Source organism: Silene latifolia, chromosome 9, assembly GCF_048544455.1.
Source record: "Silene latifolia isolate original U9 population chromosome 9, ASM4854445v1, whole genome shotgun sequence".
Lineage (NCBI taxonomy): Eukaryota > Viridiplantae > Streptophyta > Magnoliopsida > Caryophyllales > Caryophyllaceae > Silene > Silene latifolia.
In genome coordinates this window covers 51,172,729-51,199,117 of record NC_133534.1, presented here as the reverse complement: position 1 = coordinate 51,199,117, position 26,389 = coordinate 51,172,729, and the positions used below count along the sequence as shown (strand labels likewise).

Below are 26,389 nucleotides of genomic sequence, written 5' to 3'. Positions count from 1 at the left end.
ACGAACAAAGATTTGCCGGAACGACGAAAAAACAGAGCATGACTGTTTTGCTGCAAATTGCAACACTGTGATTTTTATTTTTGTATGAGCTTATATTGTTGCCCTTTTTGGATTGAATGAAGGGTTTATTGTATGCCTCTTGTATTGCCCTCTGATTCCATAAACGGGCAAACCTAGAACTAACGGCAATGCTAACGGAAAGGCCTTTGAGGTCTTTAACGGAACAATTTAAAAGTTTGATCCCTTAACTGTAAAAAAACTAAAAGTCCAGTCCCTTATCTTGCCCTTATCTCATAAAAAAATAGAGGGATTACAAAGCAATTAAATCACCTTAAAACCCACGTTTGGTGATAGGGGACCACTTTTTGGAAATTCATTTTTCATCCTTATTTCAAGGAACCAATAGGAAGCTTTTAAAGGCTTCAGCTTTTATAGATAGGGGATTGGACTTTGTAAAAAATGAATATTAAAATTAGTTTGGGGTTTGGGAATTGCCTTAAATGCTGGTATTTAACAAAATTAAAGGACAAAACTAGCAAATGGGGGGAGTCGATCCCCTGTCACCAGGCCTAGAAGTCAATTCAACAACCATCTACGCCACATTGTAGAAGTGATTATTAAGTGCACTGAATTTTATTTCTTTTTTCATCTCGGGCTATAGCCCGAGTAGCCTAAGGCTAGTTCCGCTCCTGGTCTGGTCTTGAACTAAATCGAATGGACATAATAAATGAATCTTTAAAATATAACATTATTGTACTATGTTTAAACATATTATAAGATGTGTAATTATGTACTGATAATTTTTTCTTATTTTGATTGTTACGAATTTCGTGAGTTCTAATTCTATATACTACATCATGTTTATGAATTATGAGAATCATATTTGGTCCATTTAGTTCGATCTGATCTGGTCCACGTGTTTTTCTAATCTAGACTATTGAAACAGGCCGGTCCTTGGTCCACCTTTTAACCCTTATTTGGTCTTATGTCCAGAGAGTTTTGTTTGGTCCGATCCAGCACTAATGAACACCCCTAATCATGTAGTAATTATTGTGTGAGTTGGTTTCACAATGTGAGACGTTGCTTTTATATGAAAAAACATTCATTTGTTAACAACAATCTTATATGTAATACGGTCTAATTCTAAAATTTGTGTTATCATTAAGCCAGGTAAAATTGTAAAGCTATGTTGATTATCAAACCATAATTATTCATTTCTGCATTACGTATTTTACTCAACATAATACTTTGGGAAATTGTAACATTATTGATAATTTTCTAATTTATTTACATGTATTATAAGACGTGTAATTATGTACTGAGAATTTTTGCTTATTTTGATTGTTACGAATTTCTTGAGTTCTAATTTCATATACTATATCATGTTTATGACAATCATATTTGGTCCATTTGGTCCAATCTGATCTGGTATGTAACACCCACATATACAAAGATACCTTACCAAGGACCACCCTAGCATATAACGGTGCTACCATCTTGGTTGCCCGAGGTAAGTATATCAACAGTGACCATCAAAGAACAATTATTTAAAGTATAAAGTTAACTTATTACTTCGTCTCAAAACTGTAAACCAAAGTATAAAGAATGTAAATCAAATACAACTCAAAAGTATTTAAGGACTCATGACAGCGGAAGCTAAGACTCTAGGTGATGACATCTTATCCTCGATCCCGCAGCTAACATGAAATCATCACCTGTCAATATCTGCTCACCATCCCCGAATGGATCACCACGGTTTTAGAAAACATAAATGGGGTCAGTTCACTGAATAATCAAGATAAGAAAGATAGCAAACAACATCCAAGTCAATCCACACACATTCTTCCAAACTCCATCAGTAACTAGTAACCGACTACATACTCAAGTGTGTAGTCCTGCCAGATTACCCATCGCAACAAGTAATCCTCACCGCCAGTGGAGGACCGCAGCCTTGCCTACCTAAGCCTCGCTCATCGCAACGAGCAATAACCCATGTCCATTAATGTGCACATCCCTCTTGTGACGGGAACCACAAGGGGCGAATCAAAGGCGTGAAGTCATTCCCGAAGATGACTCCACTCAGCCGAGGACGCACCTCGAGAACCACATATAAACAAACAACCAAGCCAACACCCAAGAATGTCAATTTCAATAATACTAATCATGCCAGTACAACAATCAACACCGTCTTAAATCAATTAAACAGGCAACTGAGTAGGGAAACCCTACCTTATTACGAATCCAAATCACAAGCACACGGCGGAAGCTTGAATTGTTCCTCTACGAATCCTTCACCTAACAATAATCACAATCATGCCTATGTCACAATCATACCAAAAACCCATTTTTCCCAAACTGACAATTAGGGCAAAACTCTCAAGACAACATACTAAATATTAACAATATACAAGAAACTTACCAAAGAAATCGGGACAAAAGACGGAACTAGACTCACGATCGATCAATAGCCTTGAGAGTGATTAGGGTGATAGAGAGATGATGAACGTCGTTAGGTTTTGTAAAAGTGATTTGTAAATTGTTAAAACGTAATTAATCTCTAATCACCTTAATCAAAACCGCGGAAATTAATCCCGTCAGACCGGTTACTCGGTCGAGTACCTGAGGTACTCGGCCGAGTATCTCACTACTCGGCTGAGTGTTCCAGGACAGTAACCTGACCAAAAAACACACGACACACTACTCGGCCGAGTTAGCCCTATTCGGTCGAGTAAACTAGACTCAGGAAACCGTGGTATTACAGTCTTCCCTCCTTAAAACGAACTTCATCTTCGAAGTTCACACTCATCCTATATAGCATGTTCACATACCACTCCACTAACTAACACCATTCAACTCTCATCCTTCAACCTTGACACTAACTCAACCAACAACGCCTACCTCAACAACGCAGTTCGCAACATAGCATCAACCATAGAATAACCCTCCTAACTCCATAGTATTATCGAATACCAACAACACTAGCGCCGCCAACTTTGTCTTACTTCCATACCGCTCACTTGCAAATTCTATATGAACACAATCCACCAAGCGAGTTGTTACATTCTACCACCCTTAAAATGAACTTCGTCCTCGAAGTTTACTCACACCCATAAACATCACCACCCGAAACCGCCAACACTATCGCAACCATTTATACCTACAACCTTACTCCATGACCATACACATAAAATATATACTACTACAAGCACCACTTTTACCTCTAATAATATCAACCACAAGTCCATCTTATTCTACACCAAGACTCAAAACTTCCAAATACACTGCAACATGCCTAACGATCGAACTTCCTCTGTCACATCCTACCCCTCTTAAGATAAATGTTACGTCCTCATAACGCAACTAGTACTAAATCCTTAGCTACTTCTTCCCATTATAACCATCTCATGTCATCGATCACTGACTATAGTCTCAACACCAACAACCATTCCCATTTCCAAGGCTCTCTTTCTCTAACAGTTTCATACCTCTAAACACTTTGTACACCACCCATCATATACCACAAAATCCTCAGCATAACCACCACTTCAACTCTTACACATTACCGCACAACCACATCCTTCCCTATTCTCGCACTTATCCTCCACAACATCACCCACGATTCATAAATTGTTACACACTCACTAGGTCCTCAAATTCCCCTTTGTATTGTCGTCAAACTCGTCCAAAACTTAACATGATACTAATTCTCAAACACTACATACTTACTGCTCTAATAAAAGACTATGAACCAACCGCAACTTCCAGCTCATTACCCACATGTTCTGCTAATTACTTGCCACTACTATGTCAACAAAAGTCTCATCTAAGATTAGATCGAAAGTGTTCCAACCACCTCCCACAACTATGTTTCTTCAATAAGGTATCACTGTAACTATGACAACATCGACCACATGTGCAACTCTCTTCCATATTATACTCTAGTCTAACCCACAAGCCAAAATCACTAGAAACAACAGTAAACAAAATAACAATCTATATACCCATACTAGGCTGACATATACTTTCAGAAGTTCGTCTCACTAGTATTCCGCCTACTCCACCACAACCGATGACGTCATCGCAACATCGCCACCACCATCTGCACCGCAGCGCGAAAGTACCTGCATCGTAACACGGAGTACCGTGCTTGGATCGCAACCCGAGACACCACAACCACATCGTTAATCATCGCAACTTATACAATCTCATAATTACTGTCTCAATACAACTTCCTTGATAAAAGAAAACTCCCTTAATACCGCTTTACTAGATCACCAAAACACAAGATATTACACTGAATAATTAGATAACAACTTTATGAACATCATACCACACTACTACTCATGAAATCAGAACCTCACACAATCACTTACACACATCAGACTCATAATCAAATCTAACTAGCCAATCCTGATCACGTAAGTTACCACTTGATTAAATACATCTTTCACACGAGGTTAAACTCATATGCCCATTCATAACATATTCTTCCAATTCGTATAGCTACCACCACCCGATCAAAGTAACCATAACATTAATGCTCAATTACTGGCAAACGCCTCCTATATTCACATCTTATACTCCCTCGCACCCTGACATACTAATCCAGTCCCTACCAAAAATCAATCTCTTTCGAACGGCTCACTTCCTTATTTAACATCACCCGTAACCACCAGTGACAACACCATGACACCACCATCTTTCGTATCACTACTCTTTTACAAACACCTCTAAATATAACAATTTATTTCCGCTCTTTGGTTATCATCCCAAATAACGAACCTCAAATCCATCAACAAAAATTACCTCAACAACTATTCAAATTTTATCCTTGATTATATTGTCGCCTAGCTCACCGCTATAGTCTCATACCATGCAAATGCTCTACCAACTTCTTACTCCTTTAATTCCTCGAAACTCATGACTAACAAGTCGCTCTGCAATTTATATATATCACTTAACTCACACCCTCATTATAGTATCACACAACTCCATGATTCCTTACTTTCGGGAACAAAGTTCCTTTTAAGGGGGAAAGACTGTAATACCCGCCCTGTTAGGGACCCGTTGACCGACCCATTGACCAAATGAGGGCCTTAGCAAAGGATACGGGAGAGATTAGTTGATCAACGTAACTTGTTGCTCGACCTAGTTAGGGTTACTCGGCCGAGTAGTTAAGATACTCGATCGAGTAACTCGTCAATCAGCGCGTTATTATAAAACAGGGACTCTTAAACATAATTCATTTTCGACGGTTCCTTTCTCTTTCTAAACCTAATCTCTCTCTTTACCAATCCTCTCTTCTCACCCTATACTTCATGTATGGCCATGAACATTAATCCGGAAAAGGTGACGGTCTAGGCATGAAGTCACTGAGTCGAGTTGTCGCCGTCGTCGACATCGGTCTGCGTTTCAAGGTGAGTTTGTGATTTGTTGTTATCTTTCTGTAGATCTTGTATAGTTTAGTGATAGGACATGATTGCTACTTATAGGATTCGTCATGGAGTCTTGCTTGGCTTGTTTGATAGACGCACTTTCATGGAATAACGAAAAGGTAGGGTTTCCCTACTCAGTTGCATAATTAAATGATTTAAGACAATGCTTGATTGATGTTTTGGCATAATTAATATTCTTATTAGAATTGTATTGCTTGGATGTTTGGATTGGTTGTTGATTGTCTATGGTTCGTGAGGTGCGTCCTCGACTGAGTGGAATCATCGTCGGGAATGGCTTCACGCCTTTGATTCACTCCTTGTGGTTTTCGTCACAAGGGGGATGTGCACATTAATGGACATGGGTTATTTGCCCCTTACGATGAGCGAGGCTTAGGTGGGCAAGGCTGCGGTCCCCCACTGGCGGTATGGGTCTCCTGTTTCAATGGGAGCCCGACATGGCTACATAATTCGGTGTTTACTTAGTTACTGGTATTGGTGGAGTTTGGAGGAGTATGTATTGCATGACTTGGATGTTGTCTTGTTATTTTTCTTACTTGGTTATATAGGTGACTGACCCCGTGTTATGTTTTCAAAACTGTGGTGATCCATTCGGGGATGGTGAGTAGTTGGTTTAGCAGGTGTTGATTGTTATGATGCTTGCGGGACATGGAAGGGAAATTGAGTCATCACGTTGTTTAGCAAGTTGCCGCTGTCACTCATGTGTAGTAGTCTTTCAGTTGTTAGATTTGTAATCCTTGTCACGTTGGGTTAATCTGTAAAGGATACTTAATAAATGTTTTGTTATTCTTATTTTTTCTTTGAGGAAATGTTTTGTTATTGTTTATTTGAAATACTTACCTCGGGCAACCGAGATGGTAACGCTCTTACTTACTGAGGAAGGTCTTGTTAAGGCTCCTTGGTAAGTGAGGGTGTTACAAGCTCGTTGACCAAACCTTTGAGCTTGGAGGACCCTAGTGAGAGTTGGAACAAGGGAGATACGTATAGTCGAAGACCAAGTCTGAAACTCGACCTAGTAGCGGTCACTCGGCCGAGTAAGAGTAACTCGGCCTAGTACGGTGTATTCGGTCGAATATGTGCTTACTCGACCGAGTACTTGTATGACAGCGTGATATTTTATATTACGCGGAGGTCGTGACTTATAACATTTCATTCTATCATTCCGTCACATCCTAAACCTAATACTCTCTCTATAACCTCTCATCTCTCACTACCCATCTATCGCCTTACCATGATCTAATCTGGAAAGGTAGTCAGTCTCGGCATGAGGTCATCGAGTCGGGTTTGTCACCGTAACTGGCATGGTTGTTCTTCAAGGTGAGTTTGTGATTGATTATCTTTTCTGCAGTAGTCTTTGAATAGCTTAGTGATAAGATACAATTATTGTTGTAGGATACAATAAAGAGTCTTGCATGAAGTGAAGATGGATGCGTTCTATTGTTTTACGAAAAGGTAGGGTTTCCCTACTCAGGTTGCTGTATAATTAATTGATTTTTTATGATTAATTGCTGGCATGTGATCGTTGATTGGAGTTGATGGAGGTTGGTTGGTTTGTGACGTTGGTTGGAGGATTGTTGTGGAACTATGTCGGGAGATGGTTCCATACTCATGTTCGCCCCTTGTGACTCCCATCATAAGAGGGCGGAGATTAGGTGGTATGGCTGCGGTCCCCACTGGCGGTGTGGGTTACCTATTGCGATAGGTAACCTGGTAGGGCTACACAGTGATTGGTGATTGTTGGAGTTGGATATGAATTGATTATATTGTTGTATTGGTTTCCGCTACGTATATTGATTTGGTTATGGAGTTAACTGGCCCCGTTTTATATTTTCAAAACTGTGGTGATCAATTCGGGGATGGTAAGCAGTTGTTTAGCAGGTTGGATGTTGATGTTGCTTGCGGGATATGGGCGGGATCGAGTCATCACGCTAACGCTTGTGCTAGTAGTCTCATTAGTAGTTTTAGAGTGTTTTCTTTTGTCATGTTGTATAACCGTAAAGATACATTTTATTAACGTTCTGTTATTGTCTTTTGATATGCTTACCTCGGGCAACTGAGATGGTAACGCCCTTACTTACTAGGGAAGGTCTAGTGAAGGCTCTTTGGTAAGTGAGGGTGTTACAGGAGCTCCAAGAGGCGACCCAAGCGTAAGACGATCTCCCAACCGTCTTACGTCTTCTAAACAACCAAATATCACAATCCAATATACTCCATTCACCATCTACAACATCCACAATAAACCAAGTATGTACAAAAACCACATAAGACTTTCCACATAAGAATGAACCATCTTATGACAGAACTCATATGTTTTCCAATAAACCAACTAATTTAATTGACAAACTTCCCAAATCATGTTATAATGCAACAAGGTAATAACTGTGGGAATTAATTTGTATACTTCCCTTATTATTAAGGATTATAACGAATTTATTATGATGAATACGAGTCATAAAATAAATTACATAAACAAAACAGTAGAGAATTAAGAAATAACCTTCGGTCCTAGCTAATATGGCCTATGAACAATATCACAATGATATTCTCCTATCAGTTGCACCCAAGATGATATGAGATATGCCTTTGTTCTTTACTAGAACGATTCCCAATTTTCTGTAAATTATTTAGGGTTTTTGTGTTTTTTGTATTTTGATGAGAGGCAAGATTAGGTTAGAATTAGGGTAGAAAAAAAGTGATCTCTCTACTCCTCTTATTGTAACCGAAAAAGAGAAGTCAAGGGGAGATATTTTTCTCACCTAATTTAAAAAATTTCCGAAAATAAGAGAAAGTATTTTCTCTTTTTTTCGGTTTTCTCTACCTACCAAAAATAAGGAGATTAAATCTTCTTATTTTGGTAGCATACAAAATGTATAAAATGTATTATATATAAATTGTCATTTATTTAATTCCGTATTAATAAGTCTACTCACAACAGCTTGCAGTCGATTTATTAATGCCAGTCTGTGACAATATTGTATAATATATACTTTAAATATAAATATCGCATATTTATAATTTGCTAATTAAATATAACCGATTACATTTAATTACGAATTAACATCTTAATTCATTTAAGCTAACATTATATACATTAATTAAATATAACATATTATATTCAATTTACGAATTGACAGTTAATTCGTTTCAGCAAATATTATTTAATCGGCATTAAATAATCGTCTCATCAACACGTTGACTAACTGTTTAGTCATATAAGGCATCAATGTGATTACATTTCCATAATCACATCTCTCAAACACATCCTTTAGGTGTGACTTTTAGGACCAGTTGACCACCGCCATCTGTATGATAATAACGTCAAATTTTCTAGCAAGCCAACCGTTATTAGGTAATCGTTAATCAACTGATAAAATACGAAGTATACCCTTGTGAACCTATAAGAGATTTATCAATGTTATCACACTAATTTGTGGAGGACACAAGCTCCAAAAAACTCCCACTTGTCCTCACAAGTGTATGTGCGATAACCGATTCTCATATCCTAAAATTCCTCCCACTCAATGTAAAACAATTTGCAAAATCCGTATTCACAAAGGTCGTATTTTACAAGTGATCTGTATCAAGAGTGGTTTCCCCAACTAGAGAGTAACTTAACTGATAAACGAATCATCATTCGAGCATGGCCATGCATTTCAGTTACAACTCCTCGAGTGGCCCTGAGAAATAACTATACCTGATAAGGATTGGATATTTTCTTCAACTCGAATCCTGCAGATGTAAGCACAGTATGAAATGACCCAGAAAAAATCTACTTAGTCTCCAGTTACGGCAGACCATGAGAAAGAAACCAAAGTCACCCAAAAACTGCCTTAATCTCAAGAGACAGTCGATAGTCAAAAGAATCGACTCTAGGAACACAATGGACGTCCAATCCACGACCTGGCACCGAATGTTTTTAAACATTTAGGACTCCATTACGTTGTCACCAAAAATTTGTCCTACGAGGTATCGTTATATCCTCACATCTGTGATCGATCAGTCAACCGTTTGACTTATGGCTCGTTGAACCCACCATCAATCGACTGTACAATATAATAGCCAGAGTTATCAGCTCATTAAGGCGACTACGGACCAAAACAAATATAATGTAATTCAGTTCACTTTGTGGCGTTCAATGTTGTCGGTACAATCCACATGAAAAACAAAATATTATAAAAACTATGAAGTTATAAATAGTATATTAAAAAGATAACGTATCAAATCCATAATCAACTACTACAACTCAGGAACACGTTTAATTCCCATGGAAATAACGTGCCCTTCATGCTTATCAAAATTCAACGGTTTAGTGAGAGGGTCCGTGATGTTATCATCTGAAGCTATCTTGTCAATCACTATCTCTTCTTGCTCCACGTAATCACGGATCAGGTGAGTTTTCCGATGTACATGTCTAGATTTGTTGCTAGACTTAGGCTCATTAGCCTGGAAGATGGCACCTCTATTGTCACAATAGATGGTGATCGGGTCATTCGAACTAGGAACTATCGTAAGTCCTTGTAAGAATTGACGCATCCATATAGCTTCCTTAGCTGCTTCCGAAGCGGCATAATACTCAGATTCAGTGGTAGAATCTACTACAACACTCTGTTTGGAACTCTTCCAGCTGAACGCAGCACCATTAAGAGTGAAGGCGAACCCGGACTGAGATTTTGAATCATCTCGATCCGTTTGGAAGCTAGCATCTGCGTAACCGATTGCGCATAGCTTAGTATCGCCTCCATAAGTCAATACCTTATCCTTAGTCCTCCGTAGGTACTTGAGGATGTTTTTAACTGCTATCCAGTGTGTTTCACCTGGATTCTTTTGGTACCGACTCGTCATACTCAATGCATATGCCACGTCTGGACGTGTGCATATCATGGCATACATGATTGATCCTATTGCAGATGCATAAGGAACACGACTCATGCGCTCAATCCCTTCAGGCGTCGTGGGTGACTGAGACTTGCTCAACTGCATCCCAGACGTCATTGGAAGGTTCCCCTTCTTGGAGTTGGTCATAATGAACCTTTCAAGAATCTTATCCAAATAAGACTCTTGACTCAGTGATAACGTCCGTCGTGATCTATCTCGGTAGATACGGATTCCCAAAATGCGTTGTGCCTCACCCAGATCTTTCATCTGGAAATGGTTCTTCAACCATCCTTTAACCGAAAATAAGAGAGGAATGTCATTCCCAATCAAGAGTATGTCATTGACATACAATATCAAGAAAACAATCTTGCTCCCACTCGACTTGATATATAAGCATGGTTCCTCGACCGATCGAGTGAAACAATACTCTTTTATCACCTGGTCGAAACGATGATTCCAACTCCGAGAAGCTTGCTTAAGTCCATAAATGGAACGCTTAAGCTTGCATACTTTCTTAAGATGTTCAGGATCTATGAAACCTTCGGGTTGTACCATGTACAACTCTTCCTCCAAATAACCGTTTAAGAAGGCGGTTTTCACATCCATTTGCCAAATTTCACAGTCATGAAAAGCGGCAATCGCCAAGATTATCCGAATGGAACGTAGCATGACTACAGGTGCAAAAATCTCATCATAATGCAATCCGTGCACTTGAGTGAAACCTTTTGCCACTAGTCGTGCCTTATAGGTATCTAGTTGCGTGTCTACAGAATGCTTTATTTTGTAAAGCCATTTGCACTGTAGAGGTTTTACCTTATTAGGTAAATCAACTAGATCCCATACGTCATTCTCATACATGGAGTCCATCTCGGATTGCATGGCTTCGAGCCATAGCTTTGAGTCGGAACAGGTCATGACACCTTTATAGGTAGCGAGTTCATTACTCTCTAGGAGTAAAATGTCATTTTCCTCGACCATACCAATGTATCTGTCCGGAGGATTAGAGACTCTACCCGACCTTCTAGGTTCCTCAGGAATATTAACTGTATCATCAGTTGAAGGAACTACTTCCTCCATCTGTTCCTCGGTTGTTGGTTCTGGAATCTCCGACAGCTCGAAGGTTCTATTACTTGTCTTGTTCTCGAGAAATTCTTTCTCTAAGAACTTCGCACTAGCCGCAACAAAAACTCGATGTTCGGTAGGCGAATAGAAGTAATGACCAAACATTCCTTTTAGATAACCAATAAAGTATGTCTTGACCGATCGCGGGCCGAGCTTATCCTCGTGTCTCCACTTGACATAAGCCTCACAGCCCCAAACCCGAATAAAGGACAAGTTGGGGACTGTTCCCTTCCACATTTAATATGGAGTCTTGTCGACAGCTTTAGTCGGACTTCGGTTAAGTATAAGAGCAGCTAACAAAAGAGAAAAACCCCATAATGAATCAGGTACTACCGTGTGACTCATCATGGACCGAACCATATCAAGTAAGGTTCAATTTCTCCGTTCGGACACACCATTTAATTGAGGTGTTCCAGGTGGAGTTAACTGTAAAACGATTCCACAGTCTTTAAGGTGTTGATCAAAATCATTTGAAAGATATTCGCCACCCCGATCTGAACGGAGTGCTTTAACTTTCTACCCAGTTGGTTCTCAACCTTGTTCTGGTATTCCTTGAATTTCTCAAAGGACTCACTTTTGTGCTTCATTAAGTAGACATATCCGTATCTACTCAAATCGTCCGTGAAAGTGATAAAATATCTATAGCCATCTCTAGCGGTAATTGACATAGGTCCACAAACATCAGTATGTATGAGTCCTAATAGGTCACTAGCACGCATTCCAACACCTTTGAAGGAAATTCGAGTCATCTTGCCAATGAGACATGATCACACGTGCCATATGTAGAAAAATCGAATGCGGGAATAGTCCCATTATCGACGAGTTTCTTTACACGTTTTTCATTTATGTGTCCCATTCGACAATGCCATAGATAGGTTTGATCTTTGTCACCAACCTTTAATTTCTTATTATTCACGTGTAATACTTCCGTGGTTTGATCTAAGATGTAAATTCCATTTATGGAAACTGCTTTGCCATAAATCATTTCATTGAAAGAGAAAATACAGCTATTATCCTTTATTAAAAATGAAAAGCCGTCTTTATCAAGTATGAAAACTGAAATAATGTTCTTAGACAAACTGGGTACATAGTAACACTTATTTAAAAATAACTCAAAACAACTAGGGAGTTGGATTACGTATGTTCCCTTCGAGACTGCAGCAACTCTAGCTCCATTCCCGACTCGCAGGTCCACATCACCCTTTCCGAGAGGTGTGATGTTTTTTAGGCCCTGCAAATGATTACACAGATGAGAACCACAACCAGTATCAAGTACCCAAGTTCCGAAACTTGCATGGTTAATCTCAATCATATGAATATAAGATGACATACCAACAAGAACGACGCGGCCTGCTTTTATGTCCTCATGGTACACGGGACAGTTCCTCCTCCTATGTCCAGTCTTGTGACAATGGTGGCACTCAATGTCACCACCCTTTCTCTTTGCCTTGCCCTGTGAGCCACTAGTATCACCAAGCCCACTCTTACCGTTTCCTGGCCTTTTAAACTTTGGCTTACCTACAGTTAGGTCGCCTGGAGCTTTGCCCTTACCTTTATTCTTGTTGGAAATCGTGAGAACATCCTGCTTCATGCTCCCACTCAATTTCATATCCTTCTCGGTCTGTACGATAAGTGAGTGTAGCTCATGAGGACTTTTCTTTAATTCATTCATGTAGTAGTTCGCCCTGAAAAGGGCAAAACCATCATGAAGAGAATGAAGCATTCGGTCAATGACTATGCTCTCACTGATTTTGCAATCAAGTGCCTCCAATTTCTCGACATTCTCAATCATGTTAAGAATGTGTGGGCTAACCGGTTGGCCCTTTTGGAGTTTCGCATCAAAGAAGCGACAGGTATGCTCATAAGTAACGATTCTCGGTGCTTTTGAGAACTCGTTAGTGAGCGTGGTGAAAATCTTGTTTGCACCTTGGGCAATGAAGCGTCTCTGCAAATTGGTTTCCATTGCAAAGATGAGTACGTTCTTTATCGCACCCGCTTCCATGACGAAGTCACTATAAGCAAGTGACTCGTTAACTCCTGCATTGGGGCCTGGGTTTACCGATATTGGCTCAGTTAAGTAATTGAGCTTACCGTCAGCAATGGCAGCATTCCGTAGTGCTGCCTCCCAGTCCGCAAAGTTGGACCCATCATTCTTCAGTCGTGTGAACTGATTAATGTTGTCCATAAAAACTTTAAGCCAGGACTCGCGTCCAAGTGTAGCACTCGACATTGGGATTTCGTTATTTCCAGCCATTTGTTGAAACAATATTATCAAAATAAACGTATTCTATACTGCGAAAAGAAGAATAAAATAATAAGCATATGCATCGTTATGATTTTAAGTCTTAATGCAAAACTGTTATAAGCGAAGACTCAAGCATTTATACAATTGACCTCCCTCAAGAATTATATAAATGATCCCAAGACTCAATTTTCTGTAAATTGATAAGCCAACCTTTTAGCTAATTCTACTGTTTGAATTCTTGGTCGATAAATTTTTGTAAATTCTATCTTTAGTCCATCATAATCACGAGAAACGTTTCGGACTATAATGTTGAGATAAACTAAGTCAACACAAACTACTTATCCAACGTAGAAGGGGTCATATTATGCCTACCGACGAAGAAGGGATTCATAGTTGTTTGCCCTTATAAAGACTGATGCCCGTCGTGAGGTGTCAAAAATAAGATTTATAATTTCCAACTACAACTATAGCAAGCGGCAGTTGGGTCGAACCACAGAGAGGCAGATGTAAATTCTAGTTGATTTAAATTCAGTCTAAAGTAACAATTGTGGGGGGTTGATTTGAATTGGTCTACAGCTAAGAGTAAATAATAAACTAGAAAGACGGATTAAACAGATAAAGAAGGGGTACTAGGATGGTCGGTTCATTAAAGCTTCAAGGCAAAGATACTAAACAGGTCTAAATCGAACAAAAGTGAGGCGGGAAACAAGAGGTCCTCTCGGTCCACTCTTAACAAATAGCATCTTTCGATCTCGCTATAGGTCCCTAATATCACTAATACTGACTCTCGTCCTGAAAAGTGACTAACGGTCTAAACTACACCTATCTTTCGATCTCAGCACAGTTTAGCCATTTTAATTGGTGATCAAATAACTTTCCCTATCTTTCGATCTAATGGGTCAGTCATAAATTAAGCATCTAACTGGTCACATGCATTCGATTCGTTAAATACAACATTAAAATCAATTAAAACGAAGGGTAACCTCACGAGATCAGTCGATCGACCGAGAATGCCAGTCGATCGACTGACACGCGAATCAGGCCGTGTTCAATACTTTGCCGCCTACACTAAAATTCGCCTACATCCTAGCACAAATAATCTAGCTACTCATGCTAAGGGTAAAAACAATAATAACGATGATAAAAATTACTGAATTCATGCTTGAAACGATAAAGTAAACAATTAACATAAACGATAAAATTGGTTGCGGGAATCTAACTATCAATTTTACACTAATGATGAAATAAAGCAATAAACTGTAATTAGGGCAGATGAATACCGAATTTGCAGAGGAAAGATTAGTTAATAAGAACCAAGGATCCAATGCTCAACAATAATCCCAAACCCTAATTAATTATAAAGAACTGTATGTAAAACTCAATGTAAAACTACTGAATAAAGCTTGATGTAAACCGAATAAAAACTGAATGCTATTCTGATGTTTCTCGGTTACGTTATATAGCAATTAACGTAACCTCTTATTTCCTAAACCTAGCATCATGGGCTTGTGCTTCCTCAGTCTTTTAATTCTCGTCTGGAATAGCAGTTGGGTCGATCGATCGATAGGATCGTCGATCGATCGGTCTCTCCAAAGAAACAAGAGCCGGGACCCGATGGTTGGTCGATCGACTGATGGAGGTGGTCGATCGACTGATTAAGCTGCTACTAGACTTCTATAAACTCGTGGACTTGTCTTTTGGGCCTTGAATTGCACACCAAGCTCGTTCCTTGGGTGAATACTTCACGTCATATGCAATGCAGGATACTCGGGGACGGATTTAGCTCGATTTCCGCTGGATTCTTCACATTTCTGCAATAACGTACAAAAATACGGAAGTAGACGGAAATAGGGAGAAATGTAGCATATACTACATGAATGAGCTCTGAAATGCGTGTAAAATGGGATGTAAAACATCATATAAAAGACACGCATCAAACTTCCCCAAACTAAACCCTTGCTTGTCTCCAAGCAAGAACTAGACTCGATCTATTGACCTAATGGAACGAGTTCAATCTCAGAGCGAATTACAAACTGCAGAGCCTAAACCATTTTAATGCACAACTAACAATCAATTAGTAACATGAATCATGCAAACGAGTTATGAAGTCGTTAGAAATATTGCTGAACCGTCAACCGTAGAGACTTGTCAAATCGGACTCTCACGGGTCGCTCATATCACACATAAGCATAGGTGAATATATAAGAGAATAGAAAGAATTCATTTTGTAAAGACTCTCACCTAACTACGACCTATAAGAACATGCCTGCAATCTAATATGAAAGTAATCTCTACAACCGTACATACGCATTCCAACCGACAAGAGACCATGACACATGCCGAGGTATATATGTGGATATGTGAGGTATGGGTAAGAAGAGGCAAAACATTTATGGTAAAGTGGAGGTACAGGTGATCAAGCTAGTACCAAAACGGAACCAAATGGCAACATCCAACTTCTTGCTCATAATCAAACGAAACGGTGCTATAGCAAGCACAAATCTCACAATTTCCAGAGATACAAGTAATCAACTAACTCCCCATGAAGTAAGAATAAAACATGGGAGCAAAAATCGCCAAAAGATAAAGATTTAATTATGCGAATATGATTTCTTTCTCTTTCTCGAACCTTCAGTCGATCGACCTATAAGGGCAGTCGATCGACTGCTTAAACAGTACAGAACTCTTTTTTTTTCTTTTCTTCTTTTCGAATCATTTTTTCATCTTTTTTTTTTTCTTTTTCTATTTCTTTATTTCCTCCTTCATTTCATCTTCCCAATATTATCTCAAACATGAGCATATGCCACCAAAAACGAGTAACAACCCCAAGAACACAGACTACTAGCTTGACAAAGGACAGGCTAAATGTAGGATGTAGTAAATAGGACAAAAAGGGATATATTTGGCAATGTGGAGTTTATGGGCAAAATGAGAAAAGGGAAACCTCTACCACATGTGTCAACTAACCACAGACCGAATGCGTACAGGTATTAAGCAGATTAAGTTCATATTTATGCACATTGATATGACATGTCTTATAAGGAGTACTACTCACATTCCTAAATAAACTGGTCATAGATGTCACCGGTTATAGGCTCCAAATCTCAGAAATATGATGTAGCTTGCCAATTTTCTAAGTCAAGTCTCAAGTTCAGCAAATAATTAACGAAAACTCGTAGATATGCAATTACGATTCTACTAATAACATGTTAATCTAGCAAGGCTCAGGCAAAAACAGGTGCAAATGCTATATCATCCTTGAAACACTACCGTTCCGACTCGACCTATATGCTAAAATAAACGTGCATTCTATGGAATTTTTTGAAATTTTTCAATTTTTTTTGATGTTTTCTGTATATATGAGAGAAATGAAATAAAAAATGTAAAACAAAATTAAACGTGAATGCAAGCAAATGATATGCGACGCAAAACCCTTCCCCAAACCAAATCGCACAATGTCCCCATTGTGCAAAATCATGTAATGAAGAAAAGAGAAGTGGGAATTTGCGAGAAAATAAGTGAAAATGACATGAAGTGAAAGTAAGGAACTCACAAGACTTTAAGCGCAGCAAAGGAAACCTCCCCAAACCAGCGTGAGCTAGGAGGTTTCAGTAGCCAGCAGTGCTACTAAAAGGTACCTGAAAGACAAATAAAACCCACGCATAAAACCGAGAAAACAATTTTTGAAGCGGTAAAATTGTGCACAATTGAGAAAATCAGAAGAAATAAATAATTTGCCGGAAAGTAAAGTGGAGTAGAAAACTCCCTTAAGTCCGCATATCGACCAAACACAGCAGGGGAGAGGTCGTGAATAGGTACAACAGCGTCCTTGGTCGATCGACCAAAAGGGGCAGTAGATCGACCAGATGAACAGGAACAGAAGCTCCTGGAAAGTGCAACTCAGTCGATCGACCAAGATGGCGATCGATCGATGAAAATATCTTCTTTGTACTCCTTATTTCTTCGTATTTGCTCAGTAACTTGAGCAAATGAGGTCTAAAAACCTGCAAATGCACAATAATACGCGCCCAAAATTGCGCAAAACCCAAAACAAAGTCTCAAACGTATAAGATCCTAAGCAAGCAAAATAAAATGCGAAGTTTTCGCGCACACAAAAGCAATAAAAAGTGTCTTAACAAAAGCAAAAAAAAATGAAGTTTATAAAGAGCTCGATCAACTAATAGTTGATCAAGAAAGACCACGGTATGGCCCACTTCGTCGGCTTCTGGCTACTAGAGGTAGCCTCAACGGTGCTTATCTTAACAGCTGCACCATTCTTAGCCTCCACGTCCGTATGGCTCAACGGATCAACACTCTCATCATCTCCCCATTCAAGGATCTCTTCGGGCTTGGCAGAATCCAAATCAGACTCTCTGGCTTTGACTGGCTCGTCATCAACTATCTCATCAATTCCATAGCTCAGGCAACCAAGACCTCCTCTTTGAATGATAGGCTTTGTCGCAGCTAGAGTGACCTGCAGCTCTTCCTTCCCCAAACCAGCTCCTGCAACATCTAAAACAACAGGTTCTTCCTCCTTTTTGCTCCCAATCTGGGGCGGAGGGGTTAGCACAGGAGTAGTAATAGAGACAAGTAAGTCAGTAAGCACAAAGTACGATTTCTTTTCAGAAACCATGTTACAAGTCACCGGCCACATGGGGTCCTTTTTCTTAGCAGGTTGGGCAAAAACAATAGAGTGCTTGCCTACCTTGAAAGTCAAGGTTCCTAGACCGACATCTATGACTGCACTAGCAGTGTGCAGAAATGGCCTACCCAAAATAATGGGAATATGGGCATCCTCAGGCATGTCAAGTACCACGAAGTCGACGGGGAAGAAGAACTTCCCTATTTGGACAGGGATGTCCTCTAAGACTCCTATTGGCTGGACCGCAGATCGATCGGCCATCCGTCTTGTCATATCATCCTTTGTGAACCTAGTCAATTTGAGCTTCCTAGCTAGACTCAAGGGCATGACGCTTATACTAGCTCCTAGGTCACATAATGCCTTCTCAATAGAGAAGGTACCTATATTACAAGGAACAGAAAAGCTACCCGGGTCCTCTAGCTTATGGGGTGCAGTGTGAGACAAGTAGGAGCAAGACTCTTTAGTTAATGCAACAGTGTGAACATGTTCAAGCGACTTTTTCTTTGGCAATAGCTGTTTCATAAATTTAGTGTATGCTGGCACTTGGTTAACTAACTCAAGGAAGGGTACCTGAACATTCAAGCTACGAATAACTTTCTCAAACTTACTGAAAGATACCTGTTCCTTTTTCGGCACTAGTCTCTCCGGATATGGGGCTGTAAGAAGTACCTTAGCCCTCTCCTCTAAGTTGCGCATGCCGGCATCCGTGGACTTAGGCTGGAAGTCCACTGCTTTCTCCTTGTTGAAGCTTGAACCCTCCTCAGACCGTCTCAAATGTGAGCCATTGACCGTCATTGGGTCAAACTTCGGAGCCGGGACTGACCCATCAGCACTCGGGTCTTGTCCTAATGTCTTCGGGACTGTCGAACCCCGGAACAGATGGTCTCTCAAATTGTCGGGCATTGAAGGACGAAATTCCTCGCTATCAGCAGTAACCTTGGTCGATCGACCACTGTCCTCAGTCGATCGACCGTTGTGCACAGTTCTAGAAGCTCCTGTAACCCGCATATCAGTCGATCGACCGGGTATATCAGTCGATCGACCGGGTATATCAGTCGATCGACTGATATACCTGGTAAACGCCTGTTTCTTTGATTTATTCGTTGAAGCTTTCTTTTGACTTGTTTCCAGCTCATCTTTTTCAACAACGTCCTCGACCATGGCAGGACCCTCAAGGGTGGACCCACTCCGCAAAGTGATGGCATTTAAGGTCTCCTTTTGGTCAGTTTGAGTCGGTAAGTGTCCGGGAGCTCGGGTGTTACTTTTGCTAGCCAATTGAGCAATTTGGCTCTCTAGTAGCTTCATCCCGGCCTCTCTTGCTTGGGACTCCTTTAGCAACAAGTTCTTAAGCTCGGAAAATTCAGAGTGCTGCGATTGTTCTTCTTTGCGGCACATAGGGAGGTTTCCGATATTGTTGTTGCTTTTGATGAGGAGGTACATAAGGTTCTTCTTTGCGGGCGGAGGTTGAGTTGGATTCGGGACATTTTGGCTCCTCCAACTCAAGTCCGGTGGGCATTCGGCTCATAGTAGGTGTTTGTCTGCCTATAGTGTTGAAAGGCAGCACAAGACTCAAAGGGACTAGGACAATTCTTCGAAACGTGTCCCTCAGCTCCACACCTTTCGCAGACGAAAGGACCGTCTGACACAACATTTACTTGGTACATCCCACCTTTAGAAACTCCTCCTAGTTCATACTTGTCAAATCTCGCAGTAAGAGCTTCAAGCGCAGCAACAGAGGAAGATTCAGCAGCTCTCCTCTGGTTCCCTCTGGAATTACCATACTCAGCCTTGTGGGTGGCTAGATCGTCAATGATCTTCCACCCCTTGGTTGCCCCCAAGTTCTCAGCAAACCGGCCATTGGCTGCAGCGTCCAAAATGGCCCTCTGATCGTCGTACAACCCATTATAGAAATGATTGCACAAGCTCCATTTTTCGAACCCATGGTGCGGTATGGTTCGCACCAGCTTCTTAAATCGGACCCATGCCTCGTGGAAGTTCTCATCCGGCCCTTGTTTGAAACTTGTGATTTTGGCTCTAATAGCAATCGTCTTAGAAGCAGAGAAGTACTTCTTGTAGAATGCCAATGCCAAGGAATTTCAATCAGTAATCCCACGAACGGCTCGGTCTAGATCTCTATACCACTCCCTTGCAGCATCACGAAGGGAGAAGATAAACATGGTCTCCTTGATCTGGTCTTGAGTCACGCCAGCTGGTGGGGGTATGGAACAACAGTAGTCAATAAAGGTCTCCATATGCTTAGCTGCATCTTCATTTGCAGCTCCCCCGAACTGGTTTCTCTCAACCATGTTAATGTATGAAGGCTTTGGTTCGAACTTCCTGGCATCTCCTGGTAATTCGAACCCCTTATATAAATTTTCAGCTGTCGGCTCAGAATGACTAGCTATACTCGCTTCCTCGGCCATGACTGGAATTTCTGGAGAAGTAACTGTCTCGGCTGAAGAAGTGGAAACGGGTGAAGAATGTGGGTCTTCTTCGAACAGGTCATTCTCGTAATAGCTTGACAGAGTACCCAGCTCTTCCTCTGTCGGTAATACCCTTTGTGTTCGTCTCAACTCGCGCAAAGATTTCTCTATCTCAGGATCAAATGGTACTAGTTCACTACCCTGTGACCTGCGCATAAGAAGAAACTACAAAAAGAATATAAGAAAAGTTTAAGGAACAGAAGTCCCTTAAACTAGGAAAGACTAAAAATAAAACAACTAAAATTAGGACTATTGCCTCCCCGGCAACGGCGCCAAAATTTGATACCCGTCGTGAGGTGTCAAAAATAAGATTTATAATTTCCAACTACAACTATAGCAAGCGGCAGTCGGGTCGAACCACAGAGAGGCAGATGTAAATTCTAGTTGATTTAAATTCAGTCTAAAGTAACAATTATGGGGGGTTGATTTGAATTGGTCTACAGCTAAGAGTAAATAATAAACTAGAAAGACGGATTAAACAGATAAAGAAGGGGTACTAGGATGGTCGGTTCATTAAAGCTTCAAGGCGACATACTAAACAGTCTAAATCGAACACAAGTGAGGCGGGAAACAAGAGGTCCTCTCGGTCCACTCTTAACAAATAGCATCTTTCGATCTCGCTATAGGTCCCTAATATCACTAATACTGACTCTCGTCCTGAAAAGTGACTAACGGTCTAAACTACACCTATGTTTCGATCTAAGCACAGTTTAGTCATTTTAATTGGTGATCAAATAACTTTCCCTATATTTCGATCTAATGGGTCAGTCATAAATTAAACATCTAACTGGTCGCATGCATTCGATTCGTTAAATACAACATTAAAATCAATTAAAACGAAGGGTAACCTCACGAGATCAGTCGATCGACCGAGAATGCCAGTTGATCGACTGACACGCGAATCAGGCCGTGTTCAATACTTTGCCGCCTACGCTAAAATTCGCCTACATCCTAGCACAAATAATCTAGCTACTCATGCTAAGGGTAAAAACAATAATAACGATGATAAAAATTACTGAATTCATGCTTGAAACGATAAAGTAAACAATTAACATAAACGATAAAATTGGTTGCGGGAATCTAACTAATTCTACACTAATGATGAAATAAAGCAATAAACTGTAATTAGGGCAGATGAATACCGAATTTGCAGAGGAAAGATTAGTTAATAAGAACCAAGGATCCAATGCTCAACAATAATCCCAAACCCTAATTAATTATAAAGAACTGTATGTAAAACTCAATGTAAAACTACTGAATAAAGCTTGATGTAAAACTGAATAAAAACTGAATGCTATTCTGATGTTTCTCGGTTACGTTATATAGCAATTAACGTAACCTCTTATTTCCTAAACCTAGCATCATGGGCTTGCGCTTCCTCAGTCTTTTAATTCTCGTCTGGAATAACAGTTGGGTCGATCGACTGATAGGACTGGTCGATCGACTGGTCTCCCGCAAACAGTAGCTTTTGGACCCCGATGGTTGGTCGATCGACTGATGGAGGTGGTCGATCGACTGATTAAGCTGCTACTAGACTTCTATAAACTCGTGGACTTGTCTTTTGGGCCTTGAATTGCGCACCAAGCTCGTTCCTTGGGTGAATACTTCACGTCATATGCAATGCAGGATACTCGGGGACGGATTTAGCTCGATTTCCGCTGGATTCTTCACATTTCTGCAATAACGTACAAAAATACGGAAGTAGACGGAAATAGGGAGAAATGTAGCGTAAACTACATGAATGAGTTCTGAAATGCGTTTAAAATGGGATGTAAAACATCATATAAAAGACACGCATCAAAGACTAATCTCAATTTCCGCTTTAGAGGAAGATCCCATCAACTTTATTTTAATTCATTTTAAGTGAACTAATATCTAGCATGCGTGAATGAATAAACTAAGGTGATGGCTTAAACTGAGTGACATCTGTATGTCAATGAAAACTAACATACAATCTATATGAGTCAATTTTCATGCATTTTAATAGGTGGTTTGGTTTTAGGCGGAATATGATGCACTAACTATCATGTGAATGAAAAGCAATAAGAACGGTAAAACGTAAAACAAAATAAAGTCCTAGTGTGGCCTATCTATCAAAATGAACATAAATACAACTTTGGAATCCATCCTTGGACCCGAGAAGCTTGTCTTGATGTTCCATCTTGATCCATGTAGCGGGAGTGAGCTCCAATCTCCATCTTTAGTCTTCTCAAAAATTACAATTTAAAATTACATAATAAACCTATTTACATTCTAATTTCAAAACCGTAATAAATAAAGAAAACCAAACGGAGATACGAGATCTCAAACTACATTAAAAATTATGTTTCCATCATTACGAAAACATAATTTGACTAAGGCCACACTAGGTATTAAAAATTACAACCGATTGCAAAAATACGTAAATAAATCCATTCAACGATTCATTCAACAAAAGAAAAGCATCAACTAAAAAAAATTAAACATGCAAGACATAATTCTTTAATTATGTAGATTAATTTTACACAAACCACCTTTTTAAATGATCAAATTAAGTAACAATTCCTCAATTACTCACATTAATTTCAATCTTAATTCATATTAAACTTGTAATATGAATTTAATCCAACATTATTTTAAACTTCTTTAAAATAATTAGGTATCTTATAATTGTGAACTTCTTCACAACAATTAATCATACATTATAAATTTAATGTATAATCAAAATTGGCCAAAACAAACAAAAAAATACCCTTTTTTTATTTGGGTCTCGGCAAAAACAGGAAAAACAAAAAAAAAAACAGATTTTTTTTCTTCTTTGCTCTCGGCTGGAATAAAAAAAACAAAACAGTCCTTATTTTTTTTTTCGGCAATTCAGCAAAAAAAACAGAAAAAAAAATTCCTTTCCTTTTTTTCTTTCTCGGCATTTCAGCATAACAAAAAAACAGAAATTTTTTTTCCCTTTTGCGGCATAATGCCCTAATGATAAAAACATTTAGATGAACAAAATTGTTTATAGTTGCTATTAGAACAAGATTAGCATATAAATTAATGAAACATGATTAATCATATATGCCAAAAACTATATAGCAAAAATAAATTTAACATCATCAAACCCGACTCCATTTACATTTTAATTTAATCATCATTAAATCAAAACATCTACAAATTATCATATTATCATTTTAACTAATTAAAACAACCATATGAAAAATCAAAATGGAACAAATCATAAAAAAAAAACAAAAACCAATCGGCTAAAAAAAAATTTTTCACGGCAGGAAAAAAAATTTACACGGCCGAATTTTTTTTTTTTCGAAATTTTGTTTAAATTCAATTTATGAAAATCATCAAAAATAAAATCGTGGCCTTGGCTCTGATACCACTTGTGGGAATTAATCTGTATACTTCCCTTATTATTAAGGATTATAACGAATTTATTATGATGAATACGAGTCATAAAATAAATTACATAAACAAAACAGTAGAGAATTAAGAAATAACCTTCGGTCCTAGCTAATATGGCCTATGAACAATATCACAATGATATTCTCCTATCAGTTGCACCCAAGATGATATGAGATATGCCTTTGTTCTTTGTTAGAATCGATCCCCAATTTTCTGTAAATTATTTAGGGTTTTTGTGTTTTTTGTGTTTTGATGAGAGGCAAGATTAGGTTAAAATTAGGGTAGAAAAAAATGATCTCTCTACTCCTCTTATTGTAACCGAAAAAGAGAAGTCAAGGGGAGATATTTTTCTCACCTAATTTCGGCCCGAATTTCCGAAAATAAAAGAAAGTATTTTCTCTTTTTTTTTTCGGTTTTCTCTACCTACCAAAAATAAGGAGATTAAATCTTCTTATTTTGGTAGCATACAAAATGTATAAAATGTATTATATATAAATTGTCATTTATTTAATTACGTATTAATAAGTCTACACACAACAGCTTGCAGTCGATTTATTAACGCCGGTCTGTGACAATATTGTATAATATATACTTTAACTATAAATATCGCATATTTATAATTTGCTAATTAAATATAACCGATTACATTTAATTACGAATTAACATCTTAATTCATTTAAGTTAACATTATATACATTAATTAAATATAACATATTATATTCAATTTACGAATTGACAGTTAATTCATCTCAGCTAATATTATTTAATCGGCATTAAATTATCGTCTCATCAACACGTTGACTAACTGTTTAGTCATATAAGGCATCAATGTGATTACATTTCCATAATCACATCTCTCAAACACATCCTTTAGGTGTGACTTTTAGGGACCAGTTGATCACCGCCATCTGTATGATAATAACGTCAAACTTTCTAGCAAGCCAACCGTTATTAGGTAATCGTTAATCAACTGATAAAATACGAAGTATATCCTTGTGAACCTATAAGAGATTTATTAATGTTATCACACTAATTTGTGGAGGACACAAGCTCCAACAATAACACGATGCCAAATCCCCTTACTCAATCACAATACATGAATAGACACCCTACATTAGCATGCCATTAAATCCGTATTACCAATTACTCATGTTATCATGCAACTACCACATGAATTATGTAATTTATGATAACTAATGCACAAACAAACATCCATATTATCAAAGCTAAGTAGGGAAACCCTACCTCTTACTAATCTCCAAGCACTCAAGCAAGCAAGCTAGAAGGGCTCCTCAATGAAGTCTCCTCCTACACATATTTATGATAACTAATGCACAAACAAATATCCATATTATCAAAGCTAAGTAGGGAAACCCTACCTCTTGCTAATTTTCAAGCACTCAAGCAAGCAAGCTAGAAGGGCTTCTCAATGAAGTCTCCTCCTACACATATTATGACTAACTATCACAACAACATACTACAACAACAATAATATTAATTATCCACTTAATTAGTCAAAACCGTAGTTAAAATCCCATAAGACTGAAGGATTCAATAATCTCTTATTAGACACCTCTAATAAATTAATTAAATTAGTTTAGTCATAAAACTAATAAAGATCTTATGCATGCATAACTATTTGAATAAAAGAAAAAAATCGATATTCTTACATTGAGAATGCCGAAATGGACTACTAATTTGGACTCCTTCCAAATTAGTCTTCGTAAAATATTCCAAGTGCTCCTTGTGCTCTCAAGTCTTCAAGTGTTCAAAGTAGAACACCTCCTCAAGGATTGTATCAAGGAATCAACCTTAAATCATATACTAATTGAAGGCTAGAACTAGTAAATGATACCCTAAAAATACACTAATATTTGGTTTACTACTACTAGTAATATTGTTGTAATATTAGTAATTTGAATATGTTTTCCTTAAGTTTTCTCAAAACAATTTTAGAGAGAATGATGATAAGAATATTGTGCAAAATTAGAATGAATAAAAATGAGAAAAAACTCATCCTATATGGAAAAGGGGAGCCGTGTAATAGAGGAAAGGAGGGGACAACAAGGGGACAAGCATGCTCATGCTTTTAATATTTTTCTTCCCAAAAACATAGGTTTTGCATGCCTATGTTGGTAGGTCATGATTATGTTAATTTTACAATAAAATAACAAATCCACTA

At 38.7% G+C, this 26,389-nt stretch overlaps 1 long non-coding RNA gene across 3 annotated transcripts; it reads right to left on the bottom strand.

Moving 5' to 3' along the window:
- Window positions 1–1,638: 1,638 nt before the first annotated feature.
- On the bottom strand, window positions 1,639–26,389 carry LOC141599749 (uncharacterized). Of its 3 annotated transcripts, XR_012523917.1 has the most exons (4): window positions 25,878–26,236; window positions 25,453–25,649; window positions 2,230–2,295; window positions 1,639–1,725 (listed from the first exon to the last, which is right to left on the bottom strand). It is a non-coding gene; the product is annotated as an uncharacterized LOC141599749 (long non-coding RNA). The 3 variants fall into 3 exon arrangements; XR_012523918.1 differs by lacking the exons at window positions 1,639–1,725; window positions 2,230–2,295 and adding an exon at window positions 22,010–22,495 and having other exon boundaries at window positions 25,878–26,230; XR_012523916.1 differs by lacking the exons at window positions 1,639–1,725; window positions 2,230–2,295 and having other exon boundaries at window positions 22,010–25,649; window positions 25,878–26,389.